The sequence below is a fragment of the Lynx rufus genome, unplaced genomic scaffold (genome assembly GCF_022079265.1).
Source record: "Lynx rufus isolate CCGP_SWC_20201006 ecotype Redwood Valley unplaced genomic scaffold, mLynRuf1.p SCAF_1, whole genome shotgun sequence".
NCBI lineage: Eukaryota > Metazoa > Chordata > Mammalia > Carnivora > Felidae > Lynx > Lynx rufus.
In genome coordinates, this window is record NW_025814823.1 from 21,405,001 (window position 1) to 21,430,763 (window position 25,763).

General features: G+C 34.4%; 1 long non-coding RNA gene across 1 annotated transcript in view; it reads left to right on the plus strand.

The window, feature by feature from the left end:
• Positions 1-25,537, plus strand: part of LOC124511957 (uncharacterized) — a 49,231-nt gene extending 23,694 nt beyond the window's left edge. The window contains exons 4-8 of the long non-coding RNA XR_006962003.1: positions 2,016-2,098; positions 3,875-5,431; positions 21,828-22,028; positions 24,345-24,408; positions 25,498-25,537. This is a non-coding gene — a long non-coding RNA (uncharacterized LOC124511957). The remainder of the gene's footprint in view (positions 1-2,015; positions 2,099-3,874; positions 5,432-21,827; positions 22,029-24,344; positions 24,409-25,497) is intronic.
• The last annotated feature ends 226 nt before the right edge of the window (positions 25,538-25,763 follow it).

The window sequence follows — 25,763 nt, forward strand, 5'->3', positions numbered from 1 at the left end:
ACAAAATAAAAACCCAGTTAAAAAATGAGTAAAGGACTTGAATACATATTTCACTAAAGAAGATATACAAATGGTCAATAAGCCTGACATGCTCAAATGACTAATCATTAGGGAAATGAAAGTCAAAACTATACCAAGATACCATCTCACATCCCCAAGGATGGCTATTATTTTTTAACAAGAAAAAAATAGTAAGTGTTGGCAAGGATGGGGAGAAATTGGAATCCTTTTGCTTTGCTGATGGAAGTGTAAAATGGTATAGCCACTATCTAAGAAAGAAAGTATGGCAGTTTTTCAAAAAAATGAAAATAGAATTAAATACCATATGATCCAGTTATACTGCTTTGGGGTTTATACCAAAAAGAAATGAAAGCAGGACTCAAGCAGATATTTGTATACCATGTTTATAGCAGCAATTAATCATAATAACAGAAAGATCAAAACAACTTAAATGTTCATAGATGGACAAAATGTATATACATACAATCGAATACTACTCAGCTGTGAAAAGGAAAGATAGTGTAAAATATGCAGCAACATGGATGAACTTTGAAAAAGTTAACCCTATGTAAAAGCCAGACACACAAAAAATAAATGTTACATGATTCCATTTATATAAGGTACCTGAAATAGGCAAATTCATCAAGACAAAGTAGACTAGTGGTGTCCGGGGGCTGAGGGAATGGAAGCATGGCCACTGTTTAGTGGCTCCAGTGTCAGTTGGTGTAAATGTAAAGGTTATGGAGATGGAAGGTGGTGATAGTCATACAACAGTGTAAGTAGACTTAATGCCACAGAACTGTACCCTTTAAAATGGTAAAATTTATGTCATGTATTTAACCGCAATAGTCTAAAAATAATAAGACATTATTACTGTGAAGTTTTTAAAAGAAAAAAAAGATTTATTAGGGTACCTGGGTGGGTTAGTTGGTTAAGCATCTGACTCCTGATCTCTGCTCAGGTCATGATCTCACGGTTCCTGAGTTTGAGCTCCACATCAGGCCTCTGCACTGACAGTGTGGAGCCTGCTCAGTATTCTTTTTGAGACAGAGCGAGACAGAGCATGAACGGGGGAGGGTCAGAGAGAGGGAGACATAGAATCTGAAGCAGGCTCCAGGCTCTGATCTGTCAGCACAGAGCCCGACGCAGGGCTTGAACCCACGAACTGTGAGATCATGACCTGAGCCGAAGTTGGACGCTTAACTGACTGAGCCACCCAGGTGCCCCTTAAATGATTTTAAATTCTCAGAAGGAATTGTGTCCGTATACTCACTAGTGTAACAATTGGGACAGTGCCTTGCACATAGTAGGTATTAAGATATTTGTTAAATGAAAAAAGTACGTACATAAATTTTGTATATTTGAAAATACCATGTTTACATTTTTGTTTGGAAAGTGGGAAAGGGTAGCCTAAAGAACCGTTCCAAATGTAGTTGGTAAATACAAATATGTATTACGTATTTCTCAAGTCATTGTAGCATAGCCATTTTAATGATGAGAAAACTGGAGCAAAAGGTTATCGAGGCTTAAACTAGAGTGGTGGCAGTTTCCTTGTATCTTTTAGAGAAAGAGGTTATTACATTCCTACATCTGAGTAAGTGGAAACTGTTCAGGAGTGTATTTCCATGCCTGGTGAAGAGGGGAGGCCGATAGGATAAAGGAAGATCAAGAGCCACAGGATTCCAATTTTATTTCTCATCTCTGGGTACAAAGTTAATTCATCTTCCAAAGGCTTCATAATCTTTAATTCTTATGTAAAGTGATGTCCAACTTTTAACAGAGTAACTATTCTAAAAAAGGGATAAATGTTAAGGGTAAGATAATACTTGGATTTTTTTAAGATAAATTAATTAGAAAATTCACTTGAGTCTTTTGTATATTTTCACTTTATTTAGCGTTAAAATATTTCATGTGACATCATCTTTTCCTTTAAAAGTACATCTGCATTTTCTTAGCTTAAGTTTATTGAAACTGAGCTCTTATATGTCATTTCTTATTTTTCCTTTGACATGAAGTCTTACCTACTGGATGGAAGATGTCTTTAGAAAGGCATACTGCAAGGAATGAACTGCTGTCTGTAAATTTTGCTTTTACCAAGGTAAAGACCAAATTTTATGAATTCACTTTGTGTTTATAAAAGGAAAAAAAACTTTTATACATTTAATACATTCAAAAATTTGATTAAATATTTAACTTTATTGGCTTATTAAGTTGACAAAGGGGGAGGAAATGCTTAGCTTTTCCTCATATTACACATCTTTGTGTTCCTAACCTATAGCAATATGCTTAGCACGTAGTAGGCTTTCCTTAAACATTTGATGTAGAAATAAATTTTACTATTCTACTTAAAAGCTTCTAAGAAATAGCTATTTATGTATACTTTGTCCGTTATAATCTTTAAATATTGGTTTCTTAATGTATTCTCTTCTAAAAGAAAAAAATTTTTTGTATCTTCAGGTGCTAATGTGTGTTTAAAAAACAAAACCTTGGAGTAAAGTAGCAGCACATAATGGTTTGTGGATTTTGAAAAGGTGCAGGCCATATTGTGCTGCCTCAAAAATACAAGGATCTGATCTTCTGAAGAAAATATATTTCTTTTTATTCATAGCTCTTATGATAGTGATGTCAGCAGTGCCTTAGCAGCACGTAAATATTGGCGTTAAGATTCTAAAATTATCTCCAGTATTAACTGTGCTGCTGAAGTAAGGCTGGCCATGTTCTACAGTCTAATATGTTTTATATTTTAATATGTCTTAATATGTATTAACATCATTGATATATCTTCAGTTTTATTGATAATGTATTTTCAATATTATTGAGAATCTTGTTATCTTTAGTATGATTCTATAAAAATAAGTAGTAACTTTTAAGATGTATCTGTATTAACATGGTTGTGGGGTGCCTGGCTGGCTCAGTCAGTAGAGTGTGTAACACTTGCTCTCGGAATTGTAAGTTCAAGTACCACATTGCATGTAGAGATTACTTAAAATCTGTAAAAAAAAAAAAATAATGTAAGTGCAATTTAATAATAGTGTTGAATGCCATCAAGAGTTTATTGAAAGAGCTTATACAGAACCAAATTTACTTTAATGCATATTTATATTCATTGTAAATACTGAAATTTTTAAATACTCATTTTTCCTTTGTTTCTCCAGTAAAATGAAGTTTAAAAATATTTGCTTATTTCACAGATGAGTGTGCATTATAAAATATACATTCTGAACAGAACTTACAAGACAATTTTTAGTAATGTTTCTAAATATTTCGTTAGAAGGGGGAAATTTCAAAACGTGTGAATTAAATCCCTGAAATCCTGGGTCTCAAAATGCTCTTAATCATAAACTCAAAGGTAGGAAAGGCCTTACAGATGACCAGCCTATTTTTTGGGTGGCTCAGGAAACAAATTCAAATTAGGTAATTTGCCCCACATGACAGATTAGAATCTTAATCCTATGCCTTCTGTCTTTACACTATCATTGTTTTATCTTGTTTCTATTAAATCCTTAGCTGAAGATTTTTGACAAGTTGAAAATGTGACTTTGTTTGCTTTTTTATAGTCAATATTTAACTTCACAGTAAAAGTAAACATTATTATTATAGTTACTAATTTTATAGATGTAACAGTTGAAATTTTTAATTTAAGATTTAAAGAAAAATGTTTTCTTTACCTTCTGTTTCTTATTTATTGTTTTATTAAGTCATTAAACTAAAAATTAATGTTCAGGACAAGACAGGTGTTTTTGTGTAGCATATCACACTTTTGGTCTTCTTTTCTACAAGGAATAGCTTACCCTTTTCAATTGCAGCCAAACAGGAAATCTACAAAATAAAAGCACTTCTTAACAAATCATTTCCAATTATTATTGTCTTTTAGAAACCCTAAAAGTACTTCAGATGTAATTTAAGAAATTGTAATCAAGGATCTTCATTTTAAAGTCTAATGTAAAGGTAAAGAAAATATGTAAGGCAAAGCTCTCATTTTTAAAAACAATTTTTCCCCAGCAAAAATTTTTTTCCCCAAATTAGGAAGCAGTATACCATATATATGGTAGCTAGAATTAAATGCCAGCTTTTACATTAAGTACAATTAAGCACTATTGACTTGGTGCTTTGAAAAATCATTCATCAAGCTGTTCACCTCTTTTCCTTTATTTCATTTCAACTATTTTATGAAAGACTAACAAATATAACTTTTGATTCCACTGAAAGTACTCCAAGATTTAACATCTAGATTCTTAGAAATATTTATTAAATGAATTACAAAGTTTGTCCACTATTTTCCAGAATAACTCAGGAATTAGATACCTTTTTTCCTGTTTTTGTTTTTCTAAGTATATTATGTTTAGTCTAATCTGCCTTCTAAATGAAAGAGAGAAAACCTGGATTTTACATTTAGAGGTGAATTTTTATATCTAGGTCCTCCAGATGTGAAGAAGGAACACTTGGGGCTATTATTGCTAAATGAAAACTTTTCTTGTTTTAATCCTGAGAATAGATTAAAGGAAAATGAAAATATTGGTAAAGTGAGAAACTATAGAAAAACTGTTATAATGAAATTTATCATAACAGCATTCAGCTTCTTTCCAGTCTCTTAAGAGGAAGTAGCCTGTCAGTACCTAATGAAACACACACATTTAGGTAATTCAGAACTGGAAGTTGTATTTGTACGAGTTAATACACTTTATCTTTGTGTAATTTTGAACACATTAAAAGCAAATAGTAAAATAAAAGTTGTACCTTTTAATGTTAACCTTAATTTGACTATTTTTACAAAGAAAAAATAAATATATACAGGTGTGTGTTTTCTTTTTTTCCATCATCTTTGGGAAAAAAATGCTCATCTTCTTTCATTCAGGTTTCTTTTTAAGTTGATGCCAAATAATTTCAATATTGAGCATCTTAAATCTGTTACTTGGAATATGGATTGAGTTTGTTTGGAGCTAACTCAGGACGCAGGCAAGTATTCAGGAGGTAGCAAGAGGAATATTGTAATAGTTGAATAACTCAGTTCACATCCTGTATTTAAAGGCAGATCTCTTAAGGTCACACATATTGATATGTGATAGTAAATATGAAAATTTGGCCGTAGACTTAATTCTGTACTCAACAATGAAGATTTTCTTCAATCAATTATATATCCTTTTGGTTGTTAGAGAATTACATGTTGTTTTTAAGCCACTAAGTGTCATTATGGGTATGTGCCCAGGTTAGCTCTATTGGATTAGCAAGATTATGCTTGCATAAACTGTGATCTCTGTTAATGATTTATCAATTTAGAAATTGACATTCTAAATCAATTTTTTTTCCTTTTACAGGTGGATATTACTATCCCTTATTCTTCGAAAAAGTTTTATTCTCAGTGTTGTTTCTCATTGAGTATTAACAAAAAGAAAAATTAATGTTCCAAACTTTTCAGATAGATTTGGTCCTAGTAAGTATTTAGACATACTATTTGCATAGCTAGAAGAAGAAATGAGACCATCATCATTTCCAGCTAAAATTTTGTATTTTCATCTGTTATCAAAGGATTTCTTATAATTTCTCTTATTAATAGCTTGAGCCCCTTTAATGCAGAATTAACTCACACCAGAAATGTGAGAGTATATATTCTTGCCTTATTTATTTATAAATATATCTCACAAATTTCTGATGTCTTTTTTTAAAGCTATATATGAAAGCTATATATGAAGAAAAAAATAATTGACAAAATAAATACTAAGTTTAAACCTCTAATGTTAAAGTTACTGTGTGAGGTGACAAATTACTTGCTTTTTTTTTTTTTTTGGCTTTATTTTACTGAAATTAAATTCAACATTTATAATTTCTATTTGGGTCTATTTCTTGATTACTAATACATTGAATTCATGTAAAAACTTTATGAGTAATATACTGAAATTAGCATACTGATGATTACAGTTCTCCCTTAATTCTGTGGAACTTTGAATAATCTGGTATTACATTCTTGCAATTGAACTTTTGTGTTTTGAAGAAATGTAAACTGCCTGGAAAATGTTATTATTGTTTGTATTTATCATATGCCATAGGATTAGATTTTGTTTGAGAAATTTTTAGCTACCTATTTACACAAAATGCTACTCAGTTTGATTAACTTGTTATTCAAAGGTATTCTCTTTGTTTTATAATTTAACCACTTACTACCATCGATTATTCTATTAAGGAATATCTTTAGGAAGTGATAGAAATTCTGAATCACCCTAAAGTTTGCTAATTTCCGCATCTCATTATTTTATAATTTTGGGGAATGCTTGTATTATACCATTTCAGGAATATAAGTTTTTATTATACCACTAAAACTATTTCTTTTTGGACTTAATGCATATGATAGTAAATCACAGAATTTTTTTTAAGTTTCCATGTCCTCAATATTAAAAATGCTGTTTTAGCCTGAAGCAAGCAATGAAGAAAGGTATTTATTGTCCTACCGTGTAAGTCAAGAAAGTTGAATAAGTACATGATTTCTTAAGAGAATTTATAAATTTTAACATGGTCAATGCAGACTTTTATGTTAATTTGTTTATATTCTCATGAATGTCTTCTGTGGCAGTGTGAAAATGCAGATGTTTGACAGGGAGCATTAAAAATAGATTTGAGGGGTGCCTGGGTGGTTCACTCGGTTAAGCGTCTGACTTCACCTCAGGTCATGATCTCGCAGTTTGTGAGTTCAAGCCCCGTATCAGGCTCTGTGCTGACCGCTCAGAGCCTGGAGCCTGCTTCAGATTCTGTGTCTCCCTCTCTCTCTGCCCCTCCCCTGCTCATGTTCTGTCTCTCTCTGTCTCAAAAATAAAACATTAAAAAATTAAAAATAATAATAAAATAAAAATAGATTTGAAACATTTATAAAGAGAGGTACAAATTTATTCTACTCAAATGCTGAGGATCTGTAGAACAAAACAAATTTCTGCCCTCATAGAGTGTATGATCTTGGAAGTGAGATGTGAGTAATAAACTAGACGAAAAAATTGATAGGTACTATATGTGGTGTGTCAGATGGTAGTACTTTGTAGAAAAATAATGCAAAGGAGGTGGAAAGGATGGAATAAAGGTGTTTGGAAGACAGGAGAGAGAAGTTTTTAAATACTGTAGAGAGAAAATGCTTGACAAATGATTATTTAGACAAAGATTTTTAAAACGATGAGCAAATTATTAGGTATCTGGGAAAAGAGCCTTTCGGGCAGGTGAAATAACAACTTCAAAGATCTTCAGGCTGAACCACTTTGGTGTGTACAAGAAACAGCAAGGAGATCTGGTTGGCTACGATTAAATACACAAGAAGGGGACTCATAATTCATGGGATCGAAGAGTCTGTAAGGGCTAGATCTTACGGCTGTTTTCAGCTTTTAGCTTGTTCTACAGATTTAATTTTTCATACTTCCTTCAGAGAACTTTGACAGCAGTATGCGTCTCAGCCTATTTGACCTTTGTAGGTAGAACAGTATTTTTATAAATCTGACTCAAGATTACAACCTCCATCAGACACTATTGTTTAAACATTTTAAACAAAATGTTTAAATAGTTGGTTAATAGGTACATGTGTGATGATCAGATTTTTACAAATTGTGCTTTGATGGCTCTGAATTTGTTTTCCACTTGATCAGTTTAGCTTGTCAAAGCTAACAGCTCCAGGAGACACTAAACTTACTCATGTTTGTCATTTACCCAAACAAATCACCGCCATTTGATGCCTCCATTCTGGAATTGATGTCATAATTAAGTATTTAATGATTTATCACCTGTTCTGTAGCATCTTAGCTGAAACGTTCTTTGCCTGGAATTGTTTCATTCGCTATGGTATCTATCCCACTAACTTAATCTTCCTAAAACACTGCTTTTGTTTATAAGGTAAAATTCAAACTTGTTAGCTTTTGCATCATGATATTGCCCCAACTCTTCTTTAGGTGAACTAGTCTTGACCCATCCGTTTTTCTGTTTGCTTTTATTTATGCCATTTCACCACCCCAGTTCTCTCCCAGCTAATCCCTCCCTGTACGTGGTTAAAAATGAGCCAGACCTCTTGTGTGTGGTAAATGTTTCCTGACTTTAACCATGTGGTATTATCCCTCTATCTTGTGGTATGAATGATTTATATCTCTAGTTCTTAGCCTTTTTTTTCCTAACTTAACACACCTGAGGGACATAATACTTCATCATTAATTGTGCCTCATTTATTAATACATATTAACCTTTTAAATGCATTAGCCATATGAATAAACATTTAAAATTTTATAAACAAAATGAAGAAAAGCAAGTGGACTAAAACACCCAGAACTTGAAAACATCAACCTAAATATCAGGTCCCAAAGTTTAAATACTAATTTTGTGCTGACGTTGATATAGTTGATTTTTTTCCTCAGTTACATGAAAATCTCTTCTCCCTCCCTCCTTCCTTCTGGCCCTCTTTCTCTACTTCCATTTCCTCCTTCCCTCTCTCTTTCTATATCTCATATATAATTGAGTATGAACCATCCATATATATTTTTAGGATTTTAGCACATTGAAAGGAATGATAAGTCATCATTTTAATTTTTCAATATTGTAAAAGTAATTAATAAATACACTCTTAAGTAATGCATGTGTTTATTATGGTGTTGCTTATAATAATAAAAATTTGTAAGAGTTTTTAAAGTGTCCAATATTAAAAGGCTAATTAAATAACATGCTGAGTGGAATACTGTGCAGCTACTTAAAATAATGTAATGAATATTTGATCAGCTAGAAAATTGTTCATGATAAATGTGAGACAGTATGAACAGACTCCTTAGAAGAATACATTTGCTGAACTGTTAATCACTGGTTTACTACAGGTGTGAGACAAATCTTATTAAGATGAGGAAGGTGGATCTTATTTTCATGATTATAAGTAAGCTTTATGATTTTTGTGACTTGGGGAAAGGTTGTTTTTGAAAAGGAGAGAGAAAAATCCTTAAAAAATAAAAACAAATATTTGAAGCACCACCACATAATCATAACCCTTTTGGAAATTTTGCTGGGTTCAGGAAATTTAGAAGTGATAAAAATTAACTATCAGGGAAGAACTGAACAGGTAACTTCAAAAATCAGATAATTTAAAAATCAGCTGTAGGGGAGCAATCTCTGTTCTCAAAGGAGGGTTGAAAGGAATTCAAAAATCACATCTTGAATTCATTGTTGAGTGCTTTTGCTGTCATTTCTCCACTCTTCAAAACTTCAAAAGGTAAGTATAAAAGTGATAAATCTATTTTAATTTTGAAACTGTATGAATAAACTATGTAAAGAAAAACAAATCCAGTTATTTTATAGTTACAGATACTTAACAGCAATGAAACTGACTTTCAGATCTAAAAATTAAGAATTTTCCTGCTTGGGGCACCTGGCTGGCTCAGTCGGTAGATTATGTGACTCTTGTTCTTGGGGTCATGAGTTCGAGTCCCACTTTGGGTGTAGAGCTTACTTTAAAAAAATTTGAGGAGGGGGGAGGCACCTGGATGGCTCAGTCAGTTAAGCCTCCGACTTCAGCTCAGGTCGTAATCTCACAGTTTGTGAGTTCAAGCCCTGCATCGGGCTCTGTACTGACAGCTCAGCCTGGAGCCTGCTTCAGATTCTGTGTCTCCCTATCTGTCTGCCCCTCCCCTTCTCATGCTCTGTCTCTCTCAAAAATAAACTTTAAAAAATACATAAATAAACTTTTTAATAGAAAAAATAATTTTCCTTGAAAAGATTTAATCTCTCCTAGCATAAAAGGAATACATAGGCATAGAAACCTTTGGAAAAGGCAAAAAATTCTATTTAAAAATCCTATTTTTACTATCCAGTAGCAACACAATTATTAGCTTTATATTATTCCCTTCTAGTTGCATAGTTGAATTAACAAATTTTATTTCTTAATCCAAATCATAACTATTCCAGGGATCAAAATCTAGAACATCTCTCTCTAGAGAAGAGAGGGGATATGCTTTTGGCTAAGAAAATTTTTTCTTTACATTTATCTAAAGTATACCTTAAACTATTGTCTTTATAATTTGTTGCATAATATTTTACTGTAAAAATGCTTAAATTTTATTAACTTTTTTTCCTCAAGATTAGTAAATCTGAGTTTATGGGAAGATGCATCTTGTTTACCCTTTGGCTTCTTCTACCACACCTGCATGCCAACCCCAACGGTACCTTTCCATTGTGTGAGAAGCATTCTGAGGCAAGGGAAGTCATTGAAGATTTTTTAGCAGGAAAGAAAAATAACTACTGAAATATGTATAGTGGCCCAAGATTTGCTCAGAGAGAAATCTAAGGCTGGTGTACTAAGTTATGAATTTGTTTCTTTTGTATCTCCATAACCACATCAAATTTACCAAAAACCTGAGCTGTTCTAAAATTGTGGAATTCATATTTGATATTCAAAAAACATTAATATGGACATTTCGTGCAAAACATGACTAAAGTTACCAATATGTAAACCTAACACAAATGTATGAGTTCTAGTGTATGACCTTTCTGTTACTGTGACCCATTTAGAATGTAAGCAAAATATGGTATGTCTCAACTTGGTTTTTTCACATGCAAATATTTTATAATTTGAAACTCTTAAGAACAGTGGTAGTTTAATTTAGAAAAGCAGGTTTAGAACCTGAAAACACGTTGGCTAATACGGTAAAGAAAATACATTTGAGGGGATCTAAAAATCTTTACCTGTGGAGAGGATATTTGTCACCAGAACAGGCCTGTGGTGCAGATTTCAGGTCAGACCCTGTTGTGCCACTAGGGTCTGCATTTTAGTGGTTTATTGCATCCTCTGGGAAAAAAAAAACACCCAAAAGTAAAGCCTCTGGTCGATAATAAGCTATTGTACTGTTTTTTAAATTAGTGATTCTTAGATGTGTTTACCTCTAAAACTCAAGGTATTTGGACCTTTAAAAATTGATGACTTACTCATTTTAGAAAGTTTACATAGTCACACTCTTCAGGAAAAGTTTGTGATGGTTTTACTGTATTTCCCATATTGATTAAGGAACTAAATACCCCCTCACCCAAAAAAGAGAATTTCTTCTGTGTACTTCCCCGTCCCCCCCCCCCCAACAATACTAGGTAGCCTTGGTTTCTGGATAGCCAAGTTGGATTATTTAATTTGGAATTTAGGTAAACTTTGGACACATTTCAAAACTAGCATGAAAATTGATTTATTTAGGTTAACCTGTTACATTCTAATAAACACTTGTTCCCCCAAACCGTTGTTGATTGGAAGTCTTGGTATGTATGACTCATGTCAGGACACATGTAGAGTATGGATGTGAACCAACTGGAGTGCATTCAGAAAATTGAAAAATATGAGGTGCTCAGATCTCACAAGGAATGGTTGAAGGTACTGAGGAGCTTCCAAGCTTCCTTGAAAAAGAGAAGACAAATAACAATCTGAGGCTTGTGCATTTTGTTTTCACCTGGAGGGCAAAACCGGGGAGTTTCAGGGATGTGCAAGGGCTTTCTGCTGACTTTGAATGTGTGCATTAGGGAAGTGGACTGCTTTGCCAAGACCCTCAAAAGTGATGAAATGGGGTTGGGGTAGTTAGTAAGATTTAAAGATACTGTTTGGAATGAAGAAAATGAGTACACATCATCTTAAGTCCTTGCCTTTAAAATGTAAGACCATTTGTGCCAACAGGACAACTTTTGACTAAAGGAAATCATAGGGAAACATGGATTTTGTTTTGCTTTTGGACAGTTTTTACTGATAATGATCATTGTTTTAACAGACCTGGCAGCATCTAAGGAAGGTACTCTAAGAAGTTCAAGATCAAGGTTTCCAGAAACATATCACTTGTCTGAGAACTATGAAATAAAAATGTTAACTTACTTTCATTAAATACTAAGAGTTAGAACATAATTTTTAAATATTATAAGCTTTTATAAATTGGCATTTGTTTTCAAGAAGGATTACTTTTTGAAGGCTATTAGACAAATCCAGAATAGAAATGGATCATTAACTTTTCATTTTCCTCTTAAGACTTAACAGGAGAGTAAAGTTGAAAATATTAGATAAACAGGAAGGAATCCATTCTATAGTAATTTTTAATCTATAGTTCTGATTTGAGATTTTAGTTATAGTGTCAGTACGGCATTCTTTGATGTTTATATTCTGTGGTGCTGGATGTTCATAAGACTGCAGGACAATAGCTTGGGCTTAGAATCACTACTCTTGGAATTCTTTCTGTAATTACATATAGGGGAATCCAGCTTCAGTTGGAACTTTTTCTATCTTGCCAGGCACATAGTAGGTGCTCAGTTACTTATTAAATGGAGTGTGCCGGGGAGGATCAATATCACTCTGAAATTGGCAGTGGAGTGTAGTTGATTCTGGCATCAGATGTGCAGGAAAGAATTTTGTAGTATCTTTGCCAGTTCTTTTGAGGCCAAATCATTGTTGAGACAAACAGTATTATGGCTTGGCTAAGAAAATAATTTTTGTGACATCTTTTAAGGCAGGTTTCTTAGTTTTTACAGCTAAGTACTTTTTCAAACACTCTGGTTCTCTTCCAAGTTAGATTTGAGATTATGGATAGGAGATAATAGTAAATATAATAATGGAACATCAGCTGCGGCACATTTTTTAGGTTTATTTGCCCCTCTGGGAGATAAGCCAGTAATTTTTTTATTGTTTGGTAATTTTAGTGAAAATGACCTAAATCAAAGTATTTTAATATCTACTAGGGTTGATTTAAGTGCATATAGAAACCACTCAAGCTTTAGGTGCTGCTTTTAGTGATAGAAATAACTGCTAACACATTGTCTTTTGCTAGAAACTGACATGTAATAAACCATTTAAGTCTCCCCCTCCTTGTGAGGGAAGCATATCATTATCCCTGTGATACAGGTAAAGAAATGGAGTTGAGGAAATAGTATGCCTAATGCCGCATAACTAATAAGTTGGGGGGGGGGAGGGTGAAATCACTATTCAAGACCGGGTGGTTTGACTGCAGATCTGCTGTTAGTAATTAATATTTACAACCTCTGTCCTATAACTAATCAGAGGTAGAGGAGACAAAATACTAAGCCGGAAACTGCTAAAAATAATACTGATACCTTAAAGATAGGTTTGTATGTGGAAGTATTCTATCAAACCAAATTAACTTCTCAAATATTCCACGATGGTACTATTGTCCTACCGCAAGGAGACCTGCTCTTAGAAGTGTGTTTTGGTAACATTTGTCATGGGATGTGTTTATGTGTCCATGACCTTCTGTATATTTATTTGCATGGTCCATGGATATATACATGCAGATATATGAATTGAGTCATCTTCATTGTGATAGCAATGTGATAGAGGACATTGAGAAAGCTGCACCCCCCCCCCAACTGTCCAGAGTAAGTCTACACAATCAATAGGTCATACTTGGTTGTATTGTTTTTAAAGCATCAAACATCATTGTCCTCCCACTTAAGCATACTGTGTCTCTGAAAGCTCATCAAAATCCAAGAAAAATAGACCTTTTGTAACTGACTGCAGACAAACTATACAATACAAATTGTGACTTGTTTTGGATACTATCCCTAAGCTATCAGACATACCATTTTTCTTAGTAGTTCATATCAATTTAAGGAATTAAACTTCTGGCAGGGCTTAATTAGTATTAAACATTCTGTCTCAACCAATTCCAGGCAGTGTAACAAATCCTCACTCAGCACTTAGAAATGTTCTCAGGTATTACCTCAGAAGGGCCTGTCTACATACACAGAAGATCAGTCCCTTTCTGTACTATCATCCTTACAATAGTTTCATTATTGCTTATGTTACATCATTCTGTGATGATTTTTTTTCCCTTCTTTTCTGTTGGTCTATAAGCCCAGAGACTGTATCTTAACAGCTCATCTGTGACTAATGTAGTAAGTAGAGCTGATGACCCCACAGCACTAAGTAGTATGTTAGTTTTTTTCCTTATTACATGATATATTGATACCAATATTAATATGGTTGCCCAAGACAACTCACTAGTCACTTAGCCAGAAATTGTATCTTAACTTTACAGTGGAATTCTCCAGGCTCATGTCAAATTTATTTATAGATCACCAGTATCACAATTTCACCAAAGGATCAGAAGGAAAGAGAAATTAGAAAAGTGAAATAGTGTTTGCCAGTTAATACAGTTTTGTATGTGAAAGCCTTTGTAAGTGTTCATTTCTCATTGAGATGATGTACTAGTTAGGAATAAAGAATTTCACACAGCATATTTTATCCCCTAGGTAACATAGACAAAAACTTTGACAATATATCTGATGTAAGTCTTAAGAAAAATTGTCTCTAGCAGGCTGAAATGGATTCCCAGATGTTCTCAAATTTTACAAGAAAGCACTATGGAGGTCAGGAATTTCAGTTAACTTCTACTATCTTAAGATTCAGAGTTTTAAAAGTATTAAGTACTTTAAAAGGTATTAAAATTATTTAACAGCTTTTTTTCCCACTTTGTCAGTCGTGTGATTGACCCAATAGTTGATTGCTTAAGACAGCTTTAAAATCCAAGTCAACCTTGCTTAGGCCAATGAATCCATACAAGCTTGTAAGAATCCAACCAAAACAGTTCTTTGTAACTACTTTCTGTTTCTACCTCATCAAGAAATAGATGCTTTTTTCACTTGCATCTTTCCCTGATCTGGTTGTGACTCCTTAACCTAGCATTCCATTTGTGATCTTGCTGACCTCCCAAACCCTGCATGCCTAAATCCGCAGTATCCAACCTCTGAATCCTGTCTGCCTAAGCCCAGGATATTCAGATGCTTTCCTCTGCATTGGGAAATCTGGCTTCTGGGCTCTACTTTTGGAGGGGGACCTAAGTATATTCCCAAATTAACTGAAGCTCTTAATACCCTGCTTACTGTATGTAGCCTCTTGGATAGATTTCACATGGTAGCCTCTGTTGCTCTTTATAATTAAGTCCTCCCAACTAGATATAACCCTACCTTGTCAAATATTTGGGTGTTTTATAGTTAACAAATGATTGATAATTTACCTGACACATTTGCTACTCTAAAATTCATTTTATTTCCTTTTAATTATTGATTTATTTTTTGAGAGAGAGAGCACAAATTGGGTAGGGGCAGAGGGAGAGAGAATCCCAAGCAGGCTCCTCACTGTCAGTACAGAGCCCAATGCAAGGCTCAATCTCGTGAACCGTGAGATCCTGACCTGAGTCAAAATGAGTCAGTTACTTAACCAACTGAGCCACCCTGGCACCTGAAAATTGCCTTTTATTTTTAATAACTTTTCTAAAATTAACTGCTCACTGCCATAGAATACTCCATATCCTCATTTTTAGACAAGAAAAAGCCTGAGATACCATTGCATTACAATAGGGTTCTGATATCAAGACATGACAGTGTTAACAGCTTGAGGTAGATAATTGCTCAATAGAATTACCAGAGACCTGTGAAAGGAAGCGTAAGAACCTCATCTTCAAAATGTATCCATACAATAGTCCTCCCCCCCCCCCCTTATCTGTGAGGGACATGTTCCAAGATCCCCACTGGATGCCTGAAACTGCAGGTGGTACTGAACCCTGTATATACTGTGTTCTTCCTATACGTATACGCCCATGGTAAAGTTTAATTTGTAAATGAAACACAGAGATTTACAATAGCTAATAATAAAATGGAACTATTATAACAATATACTATAATAAAAGTTATGTGAACGTGCTCTCAAAATACCTTGTACTCAACTTTCTTGTGATGGTATGAGATGATAAAGTTGCTGTGTCATGAGATTAAATGGAGTAAATGACGTAGGCATTGTGACATAGCAGTAGGCTACTGTGGACCTTCTGACTATTCATCAGAAGGGAGTCATCTGCTTCCAGACTGTGGTTGACAGCAGTAACTGAAACCATGGGAAGTGAAACCAATGATAAGGGGGACTACTGTAATTATTAGCCATGGAGAAGTCTAAAGTGGTTGGAAATTACTTTTTCTGTCTAAGTTTACTTTTTATTCTGTTTCCTGTCAACATAATCTTTTTATGTGAAATTGTGCTGTTTACATTTTCATAGTTTTAATTTATTAATGTGTGGAATGTATAGTTCTACAATTTATGATATCTGATGTTATTTCAAGTAATACAGTTTCCTTACACATGTAAGGACATTAAAATTAAAACGTATTTCACATGGTAGATAGTAAGCATTTAAATTAAAGTTGAATGAATAAATCTGATTTAACATGGGGGTTTTAAAAGGTAAGTCAGATTTTTAGAATTCTGTTATCAGCAAATAATCTTATAAATTTAGAACTTTCTCTGTGTTTCCAACATGTTTACTTTTAGTAGTCAGTATTTTTGTGTGTAATTTCTCGTAATTTAAAAGATGAAGTTTCTCATAGAAATAGTAAAATTAATATTTTAGATTAATTTTTTTAGACTATGCTTTTGGTTCTGTTACTTGCTTCTATGGAAAATAATATAAGCATCCCTAAATAAATAACTTAGTATTCACTCAAGAATTCAGGGGTGTCTGGATGACTCGATTGAGCATCTGACTCTTGATTTCGGCTTGGGTCTTACTCTCATAGTTCATGGGATTGAGCCCTATGTTGGTCCAGGGCTGGCAGCAAGGAGCCTGCTTGGGATTCTCTCTCTCTCCCTCTCTTTCTGTCCCTCCCCTGCTTTGCATGCTTGAACACATGCTTGCTCACTCACTTGCTGTCTCTCAAAATAAACTTTTAAAAAAGAATTCATACAGAATTAGGAATAATGCAGAAAATCAGGTAATACAAATTAGAAGTAAAAATGTTCATTAGATTAATTTGATGATTCTAGACGCACAAATCTGTAAATTATTTTCTGTGGTTTTGTCCTTTTAAGGTCTCAGACAATGAAACTTCCATCACTTCACTCTCATTCAGTAATGTGTGTACAGCTATTCATTCATCCAACAAGTCACTTAGTTCAAGGCACTTGCCTCTGATACCATTCTCTTCACTGTCCTCAAGATGCCTCTTTTTTTTTTTTTTTGAGATAGAGAGAGAAACAGAGTGTGAGCAGGCGCCCCAAGATGCCATTTTATTAAGATACCAGTTGAGCATGTAAAAGAAGCTAACGGTTTCTCAGTGGTTTAGATGACCATGAAATGAAGGAGAACAAAAGGTTATAATGCAGTATAATAAATTCATATTTGTGAACATTAGGCTAAAGAAGTGTTTAGGTAGGTTGTTACTTTGCCAGAGGAATGACAATGTAAACAGAAGCTTAAACTGTACTTAGAGAAGTTAAGTGTGATGATACTCAAATACTTAAAATTGGCTCTGCGATTAGCTGTGTGGCCTTAAGCAAGTTGCTATCTCTCTCCAAACCTCAGTTTAAAATTTAAAAGATTGAATTTGTCTCTGTCTTGTCCCAAATTTTTAAAACCCTAAACAAAGTCAGCCTCCAATATATCCATTTTGCAAATACTTCTTTTTTTAAAATACTTATTTATTTATTTTTGAGAGAGAGAGTGCATGTGAGCGGAGGAGGGGCAGAGAGAGAAAGAGGGTCTGAAGCTGGCTCTGCACTGACAGCAGAGAGCCCAATGGGGCACTTGAACTCACGAACCACAAGATCGTGACCTGAGCCAAAGTCAGAGGCTTACCTGACTGAGCCACCCAGGCACCCTGCAAATAATTCTTTATACTGACATATTACAAAAGCAAAGGAAACAGTTGAATAATCTTGTAGATTTATGGGAGACTTTAATATCACCTTAGAATTTTGGAAGTTACATGTTTAACTTTGCCATTATAGAAAAAAAGATTTATTTTTCCTACCCTTTGTCAGACCAACACCTTGTCTGTAAGAGACACAGTCAAAAAAAGAGAGAGAGAGGAAAAAAAAAAAAAAACTGGAACCTAGAGAACGAGAAACACTTGTAAATTTAAAATAATAAAATTTCGGAAAAAAATCAAATTTGGGGGATCCCTAGGCAGCTCAGTCGGTTAAGCATCCAGCTTGACTTCAGCTCAAGTCCTGATCTCACAGTCATGAGGTAGAGCCCCATGTTAGGCTCTGCACTGACAGCACAGAACTTTCTTGGAATTGTCTCTCTCTGCCCCTATCTGCCCCCCCCACATAAAAAAAATAATTTTTTTAAGTTTATCACATAAAGCATTTAATTGAATTAATGGAACAGTATGGAGTACTAGATGATTTAGTTAACTGAAGTTTATAGTAATCCTAAACTTTTGAGTATTTCCTAAAACCTAAAAATTACAGTATGTCAGTATATTGTCTTGTCTCAAAGCATGCTGAATATCACCAAACTTTATGAGTAAGGAATCTTACTATCAAGTAGTATAAAGTAATATGTAATTATAGGTATAGAAATTTTAAGAATTGTGTTCAATGTGTTTCATATAACCCAAAGAGTATTTGATTATAATTTTTTTTCTTGTAGAGCACAAGAGACTCATTCAGATTAAGGATTTAATTTGAAGAATTCCAATTTCCTTTAAGCAAAGTTTCACTTTATTTCAAGCTGAACATTAGTGTATTCATGATTTGATAATACACTTAAAGATGTACACTCTAAAGAATTTGAGTTACAAAACGCTCAGTTATAATCTGTTGGTTGTAAACAAGGCCAGTTACTTGTAGAAATTGGATCAGAAGGAATTGGATTATCACAAATGGCCACTGGTTTTCATCATGGTTATGTTATGTACATGTGATAGAGTAGGACAGTTTATTCATAATGCAAATTTATTTTGAACGGTGTGAAAATCTGAGTTGGTTGTAATTTGAGGCCTCAAATTCTATAACGAGTGAATATCATTTTATGTCATCAAAGATGGTTATTAAAAAACTACTTTAAAATTCTTTCACAATTTGGGATGCCTGGCTGGCTCAGTCAATACAGCATGCAAATGTTGGTCTCAGAGTCATGAGTTCAAACCCCATGTGTGACATACAGTTTACTTAAAAAAAATTTTTTTAAGTTTTCTTTGCATTTTTCAAGTGAGCTTTAAGGGCCTATTCTATGTCTAGTACTTACTATAGTCCAAAAAGATGGTCACTGTCAGCAAAGAACTTTTAGCCATAATAGAAATATACTAACATACAAGAAACAACTAGAAAATAGTGGAGAGTAAATTTTGCCTTGTGGACTTGAAGTTTAGTAGAAGATCAAAGAAAATGTAGACTTAGACTCACCAAAAAAGACTTCTTAGGGAAGGTGGAAGGTGAGCTGGGCTTAAAGAAGAATAGGTAGAATTAATTCTTGGAAATGAAGATATTGGAGGCTTTCAAGTACAGGAAACATGAATCAAAGTATCAAGTTGGAAGGAGTAAAACAGATACACTAGACTGAAAATAGAGGAATAGGGAAATGAATGTAACCATATTTTAGATTGCTTTGCTTTGCTTAAGGGGCCCTAATTTCTAATAGAAGAAAACGAGGATTTGGATTGCCTGCAACCCTTTTGAGAGCCAAAAAACAGTTGAAGAAAAAAAAAAGGGAAGGAAATCTAGGATTATATCAGACAAGTTTATTACCCTAAATATTAGGGAATCTATTGATTTTAGCTCAGCAAATCAAGTGAGAAATCTTTTTTTAATAATTTGTGTTTTTATGTTTTTATCGGAATTGAATTTTGTATATGAAGTTCTCAACACTGAACCTAACATTGTTTACTTAATAGCATATAACAGTTGCTGTACTTGCTCGGACATGACACTTTTTAAAAAAATGTATTTTGAGAGAGAGTGTGAGCAGGGGAGAGGCAGAGAGAGGGAGACAGAAAATCCCAAGCAGGCTCCACACTGTCAGTGCCAAGCCCAACCAGGCACTCATACTCACAAACTGTGAGATCATGACCTGATCTGAAACCAAGAGTTGGATGCTTAATTGATTGAGCCACACAGGCACCCCTCAAGTGAGAAATCTTGAGAGGAAAGGGTTGCATAGCCAAAATTGTATCAGGCCTATTTTTTGTTCTCCGTAACATTCATCTTAACACTATGGGAATGATGGTGAATTAATACCAAAGTAATGTTGTTATGCCAAATAGAAATACTCCTTTTCCAAACCCTTCTCTAATTTGCATCTAAGTCTTAGCTCAAGTTATTTACTCTTAGAATGTCCTTTCCCTCATCTTCACCTGTCTAAATCCTCCTAGGCTAATCTACCTCTTGCATTAAATTTTCCCAGTTCATTTTTCCTTCTCACCCAGAAATTCTCTCTTTTGAGCTCATATACATGGCTTAGAACAATTAATATACCCTGCCTTATGGACAGGGATTATCTTACTCTTTATTATATACTCTACAAGCTTAACAGAGTGGGTGCTTAGCAATTAAATGGTAATTAATTGCTGAAAATCAATAATACCTTTATGGTAAATGTTTTCTGTAAAGGCTGAATACCAGCTAGATAAATACAGAAATGCCCGGGCTCTTTTCTGGTAATTTAAGAATTTTTCCACCTTTTACTACTTTTATAGGGCTTCTTTGATTCTCTACTACCTATTAACATTCATGTCTCAAGTCTTATTTATCTTAAAATGTCCTTTAAAGAAAAATTTCAGGGGTGCCTGGGTGGCTCAGTTGGTTGGGCGTCCGACTTCAGCCTAGGTCGTGATCTCATGATTCTTGAGTTCGAGCCCCGCGTCTGGCTCTTTGCTGATGGCTTGGAACCTGGAACCTGCTTCGGATTCTGTGTCTCCATCTCTCTCTCTGCCTCTCCCCTACTCATGCTCAGTCTCTCTCTCGCTCTCAAAAATAAAATAAGCATTAAAAAAAAAATTTTTTTAAGTCAAAACCTGTGGGTAGGTTTGTGAACAGTTAGAAGGCCTGTGAAATTTCAATATCCCTTTGGGAGGGCCATGAGTAATCCAACTGATAATCCTAAGCTTTTCAATGAAGTATAATTTAACTATTTTTTGTCAGCCTTCCATCTGAGGAGATGGAAGATGATAGAATGAAAAGTACTTACATTAAAAAATACTTTTTAAGAAACACCATTACCGTAATCATAAAAAACAAATGTACTGAGCATTGTTGAAGTTCTTTATACATCTCTAAAGTTAATGGTATGCTACTGGGGCACCTGGGTGGCTCAGTCGGTTAAGTATCTGACTCTTTGTTTCTGCTCAGGTCATAATCTCGCATTTCGTGGGTTTGAGACCCACATCAGGCTCCACGCTGACACTTCGGAGCCTACTTGGGATTCTCTCTCTCTCTCTCTCTCTCTCTCTCTCTCTATCTCTCTCTCTCTCAGCCCCTTCCCTGCTCTGTCTCAAAATGAATAAACAAGATTTTTAATAAAGTTAATGGTATGCTTCTGAATCCCTCTGCTTACTGGAGCTACCTTGTTGAATGAAATTGGTTTTCTAACAAATTTTCTTGGACTATTGTATAAGAGACTATGCAAGTCACACCAAAGAAAGTTTTTTTTAAAGTAATCTCTACACCCATTGTGCAGCTTGAACTGAGACCCCAAGATCAAAAGTCACATGCTCTACCGACTGAGCCAGCCAGGCACCCCAGAGAAAGCTTTTAGAAATCTAAAAAGACAAAATTGTGACACAAATATGTAGCATTTGTTTTCTGCTAGGACATTTAAGTCATAAGGATTTATTTTATGTATCCTTAGAGCTTTTATATAAAATCTATATGACATTTATGTTTGTTTTTCAGAACCTGTATAAAAATTACATTTTTAAAAACATCTGTTGTTACTATTGGGTTTGGTTGGCTTTGAGGGTGGTTGACTTGTTATATTTTACATTTAACCAAAAGTCAGGATTTCAACCAGCAATTAAATAATGGTTTATATGGCAAAGCAGTTTCCCCTTTGTAATGATTTTCTTTATGACCTGTTTTCTAGGCATGTATTTTGATAGCACTACTACGTCCCCTCCAAAAGGTGAGAACTGACTTTTCCATCTGTACCTGGATCATGTGGAGAAAGGACTGAGAATGGAAGCAGAAAACAGACATTGTCCATGTAGAGCAGACTGCCTGACAACAGCTCACTCTAATAAAGGGCAATAAATGCCACACGAGATGATCCTCTCATCACAAAACTGTAAGTAATTTTGGGGAATTACAGGGGAATTGGTTGTCTCTGCTGACTCAATAAAAAAAGGTCTTCATTTTGTAATTTGTGGCCTGTATGCTGTAAATTAAGATGCACTGAACTGTTAAACAGTGGACTTTCCTGGCTTGTGGATGAGAATTTAAGGCAAAATAAAATACAGTATTCCCCACAAAGTAAACTTAGGACCTTTGCTCTAAGACCTGAGGCAAAGGTTACATGAATTTGGATAACTGGGTTAAAACTAAGTAATTGGGGCTTGCCTGGAAAACAAGCTTGAGAACTTCAGTCTTTTTTTTTTTTTCAATGTTTATCTTTTGAGAGAGAGAGAGAGATGACAGAGCACAAGCTGGGGAGAGGCACAGAGAGAGGGAGACACAGAATCCGCAGTAGGCTCCAGGCTCTGAGCTGTCAGCACAGAGCCCGGCACGGGGCTCAAACTCACCAACCATGAGATCATGACCTGAACTGAAGTCGGATGTTTAACTGACTGAGCCACCCAGGTGCCCTGGAGAACTTTAGTCTTGATATAGCATGGAATAGGGAGGCCATATGGCCTCTTGAAACAAAGTAACGGAAGTTGACAAAGTAATAGAATTTTTGGAAATTAAATCTAGCAATACCATAGATAGATAGATAGATAGATAGATAGACAGACAGACAGACAGACAGACAGACAGACTGGGGAGGGGGGAGTGGCGCCACAGGCTGTATAGAGAAGGATTCTAAGATACAAAGTATGGTGAAAAAGAAACTGGGCATGTGACCATTGTAGTAATCGAGGAGTAAAGAAAACCTGAACAAAATAATGTCATTGAGAATGGAGATGAAATAATAAATTGAAGATATTTTTTTAAAAAAATCATAGAACATCATGATGAGTTGGATAAAAAGGGAGTTGTCAAAATTATATATTTTCTGTACTGGAAGGAAACAGTGATATCACTGCAAGAGGATGGTTAAGAGAAGCTAGTGTGAGAAAGATGTTGTATCCTATTTTTGTAATATTGCATTTAAGAAATCTAGGCATTCCATTTGAAATCCTTTAAAGATCACTGAATATACAGAAGGAAAATTCTATGTAAAAGGCTAGAGAGGTAAAAATGTCAGTTATCCTCATAAAGCTGATAAGAATAGACAAGCTAACAAAAACTATTAAGGACAATAGACTTTCTTTTAAAAGCAAATATGTAACATAAATTTATATAAATTAATTAGGTATATAATCTTAAATAAACATTTCCAAATAAAAAACTATTTTCCTCAGAATGTCATGTCTCAAGCTTACACCTGTAAGAAAATCCCTATACTTATATTAGTTGTGAGAGTCAATGACTAATATGTGTTAATATTCTTGAACTTATCTTCGTGTCTATTAATAAAACAAAGACCTTTCCCCATATTAGATTGAGGGAATGAAATTGAGAACTTAAAGTTCACATGATTCAACCAGTTAAAACTTTATAAAATTGACATGGCTTTAATTTCTCAAATGGAAAGGCAGGTAATTGAATTGTGGGAAATGTGCTGGTCTCCAGTTTCAAGAAACAGTACAGCACAAAGACCTGGAATTCTGGCTGAAGAGCTGTAATAATAAACAAAAATTTGAAAACCAGGAAGCCAAATCTTCCAAATGTACGACTGTGGCATTTCAAAGGAGATATAACAAGAGATTCCAGAAGATGGTAAAAAATAGGTTTAGATAATTGAGATTCCTTATATGAATACTTGTGTTTGATGGAGAAACACTGTTAAGCAGAAATGAAGGTTCTAAGAAGCTGTGACTTTCTCCTTCTCACCCTAAATTAGGCTTGCTTCTGAAAAAAAAAGTGTTAGTCCAAAAAATTCAAACGGGGATTCAATAAATTTTAGCCAGGAATTTAAAAAGTGACCAAAGGGGCAGGGCCAGAATTTCATTGAAAGAAATATTTTGGTTTTCTAGGAGCTAAACCTTGTTTTGTAGGATTCCTATTTAGAATGTCAAAGTATCTTGCTCTATTTACCTAGTCACTACTTGCTGTGGAAAACTGCCACCTTCATCAGACAGAAATCCCACATCATTCTACACCTTGAATTGATATTTTAATATACTATTCCATTTTAATGATATGTAAGGAAACCTAAAATGTCAATCTGTGCTTCCAAAATAGCATTTAAAACACTCACTAATATGTCTTCTGGATATACCACATCTTTTGGACCATACTCAATCCTTAAACTGTTTGATTAAGCCAAGTTCAGTGAACCTATGACTTCAAATCAGGTTATCCAGAACTGCTAACATTTTTTTCTGTATTTCTGTCCTAGTTACATCTGACTTATATGCCTGGTCTGATAACTTCTATCTTTTTATGACTCCTAAATTGTGGAGGTAAGTCAAGATTTAATATCAGTTATAGTCATGTAAAGTTCATTCTGAATTTGTATTCCCTTAACATTTATTTAATTACTAAGCATTCTTGTAGCATTGCATTTTTATTAGCAAATTATATACTATATTCCAACTTTGGCTGGGCTATTTTACTCTGATTAAATGTGTAATTTTCTGTAACTTTCAACTAGTTAGTATTCCTATAGACATCTAATATTTTCGTCACACTTGGTATGTGATTGCACAAGTAAACTTCTAATAGAAAAATACCATGGGATTTTTTTTTCTGTAGTCTTTAGCTTAAATCACTTCTTTCAGACTCTGTACATAAAGTATCATCCATCTTTGATCTACTATAATTCTTGTTTTTCCAAGTGCCTATTCACCGAGACTGTAGTGTTCTAAATTTTTCAGTTCAGTTCAGTTGAGACCATTAGACATCCAGTACTGTGGGGGAATATAAAGATCAGTATTAAACACAATCCCATTCCTCATCTTAAAAGATTTCATGGAAGCTCAGACATTGCAGCCTGACTTTCTTGGGGTCTCTTATTACAAGGAGACCAAGACAAATCTCTCCTATTTGGCTTCCAAGTTGGGAACCCAAAGAAATTCAGATGCTTACCAGAGTGAGAAATAATGGAGAGTAACATGAAATAGAAACACTTGGTTTAGGGTATGTTCTACTCCACTGATAAGAGTAAAAAGCCACTTTAAAACAATGATTCTGGATTTGAGGTGTTGGTGTGAAATTTGAAGGTGCAGAATGCTGCCTACCTAGAAGTTTGTATAATTAGACATGTCTTAAGCACATTTTAGTTTGGGAAGCAGAGGCCTATTTATTTTGCTGAATGTTTGTTGCTCTTTTATTCTGTGCCATGTAAGGTGTTAACTTTTTATCCTTTAAAAGATTTTTGTAGTTGGATCTCATAGTTTAGATAAATATTAAGGCATTTTATTTTCTAAGCTTAATAATTATGATATAATGAATTTTTTGTGAAATTTTTACATAAATTTTCATCTCTAATAGGTCTGATAGGCCTTATAATTCTTTTTTTTTTTTAAGTTTATTTATTTATTTTGAGACAGAGAGAGAGCGCAAGCATGAGCCTGGGAGGGGCAGAGAGAAAGGGAGAGAGAGAATCCCAAGCAGGCTCTGGGCTGATGTGGGGCTCAAACTCAATAAACCGTGAGATCATGACCTGGGCCAAAATCAAGAATTGGACGCTTAAACCAACTGAGCCACGCAGGCGCCTGGAAGGCCTAATAATTCTTGAAGTGCAGTTCTGTGGCAGAGCTGGTAAGTAATGATGGCTTTTACTAGGTCATTGGTATTCCAGAAATCTAAGTATTTT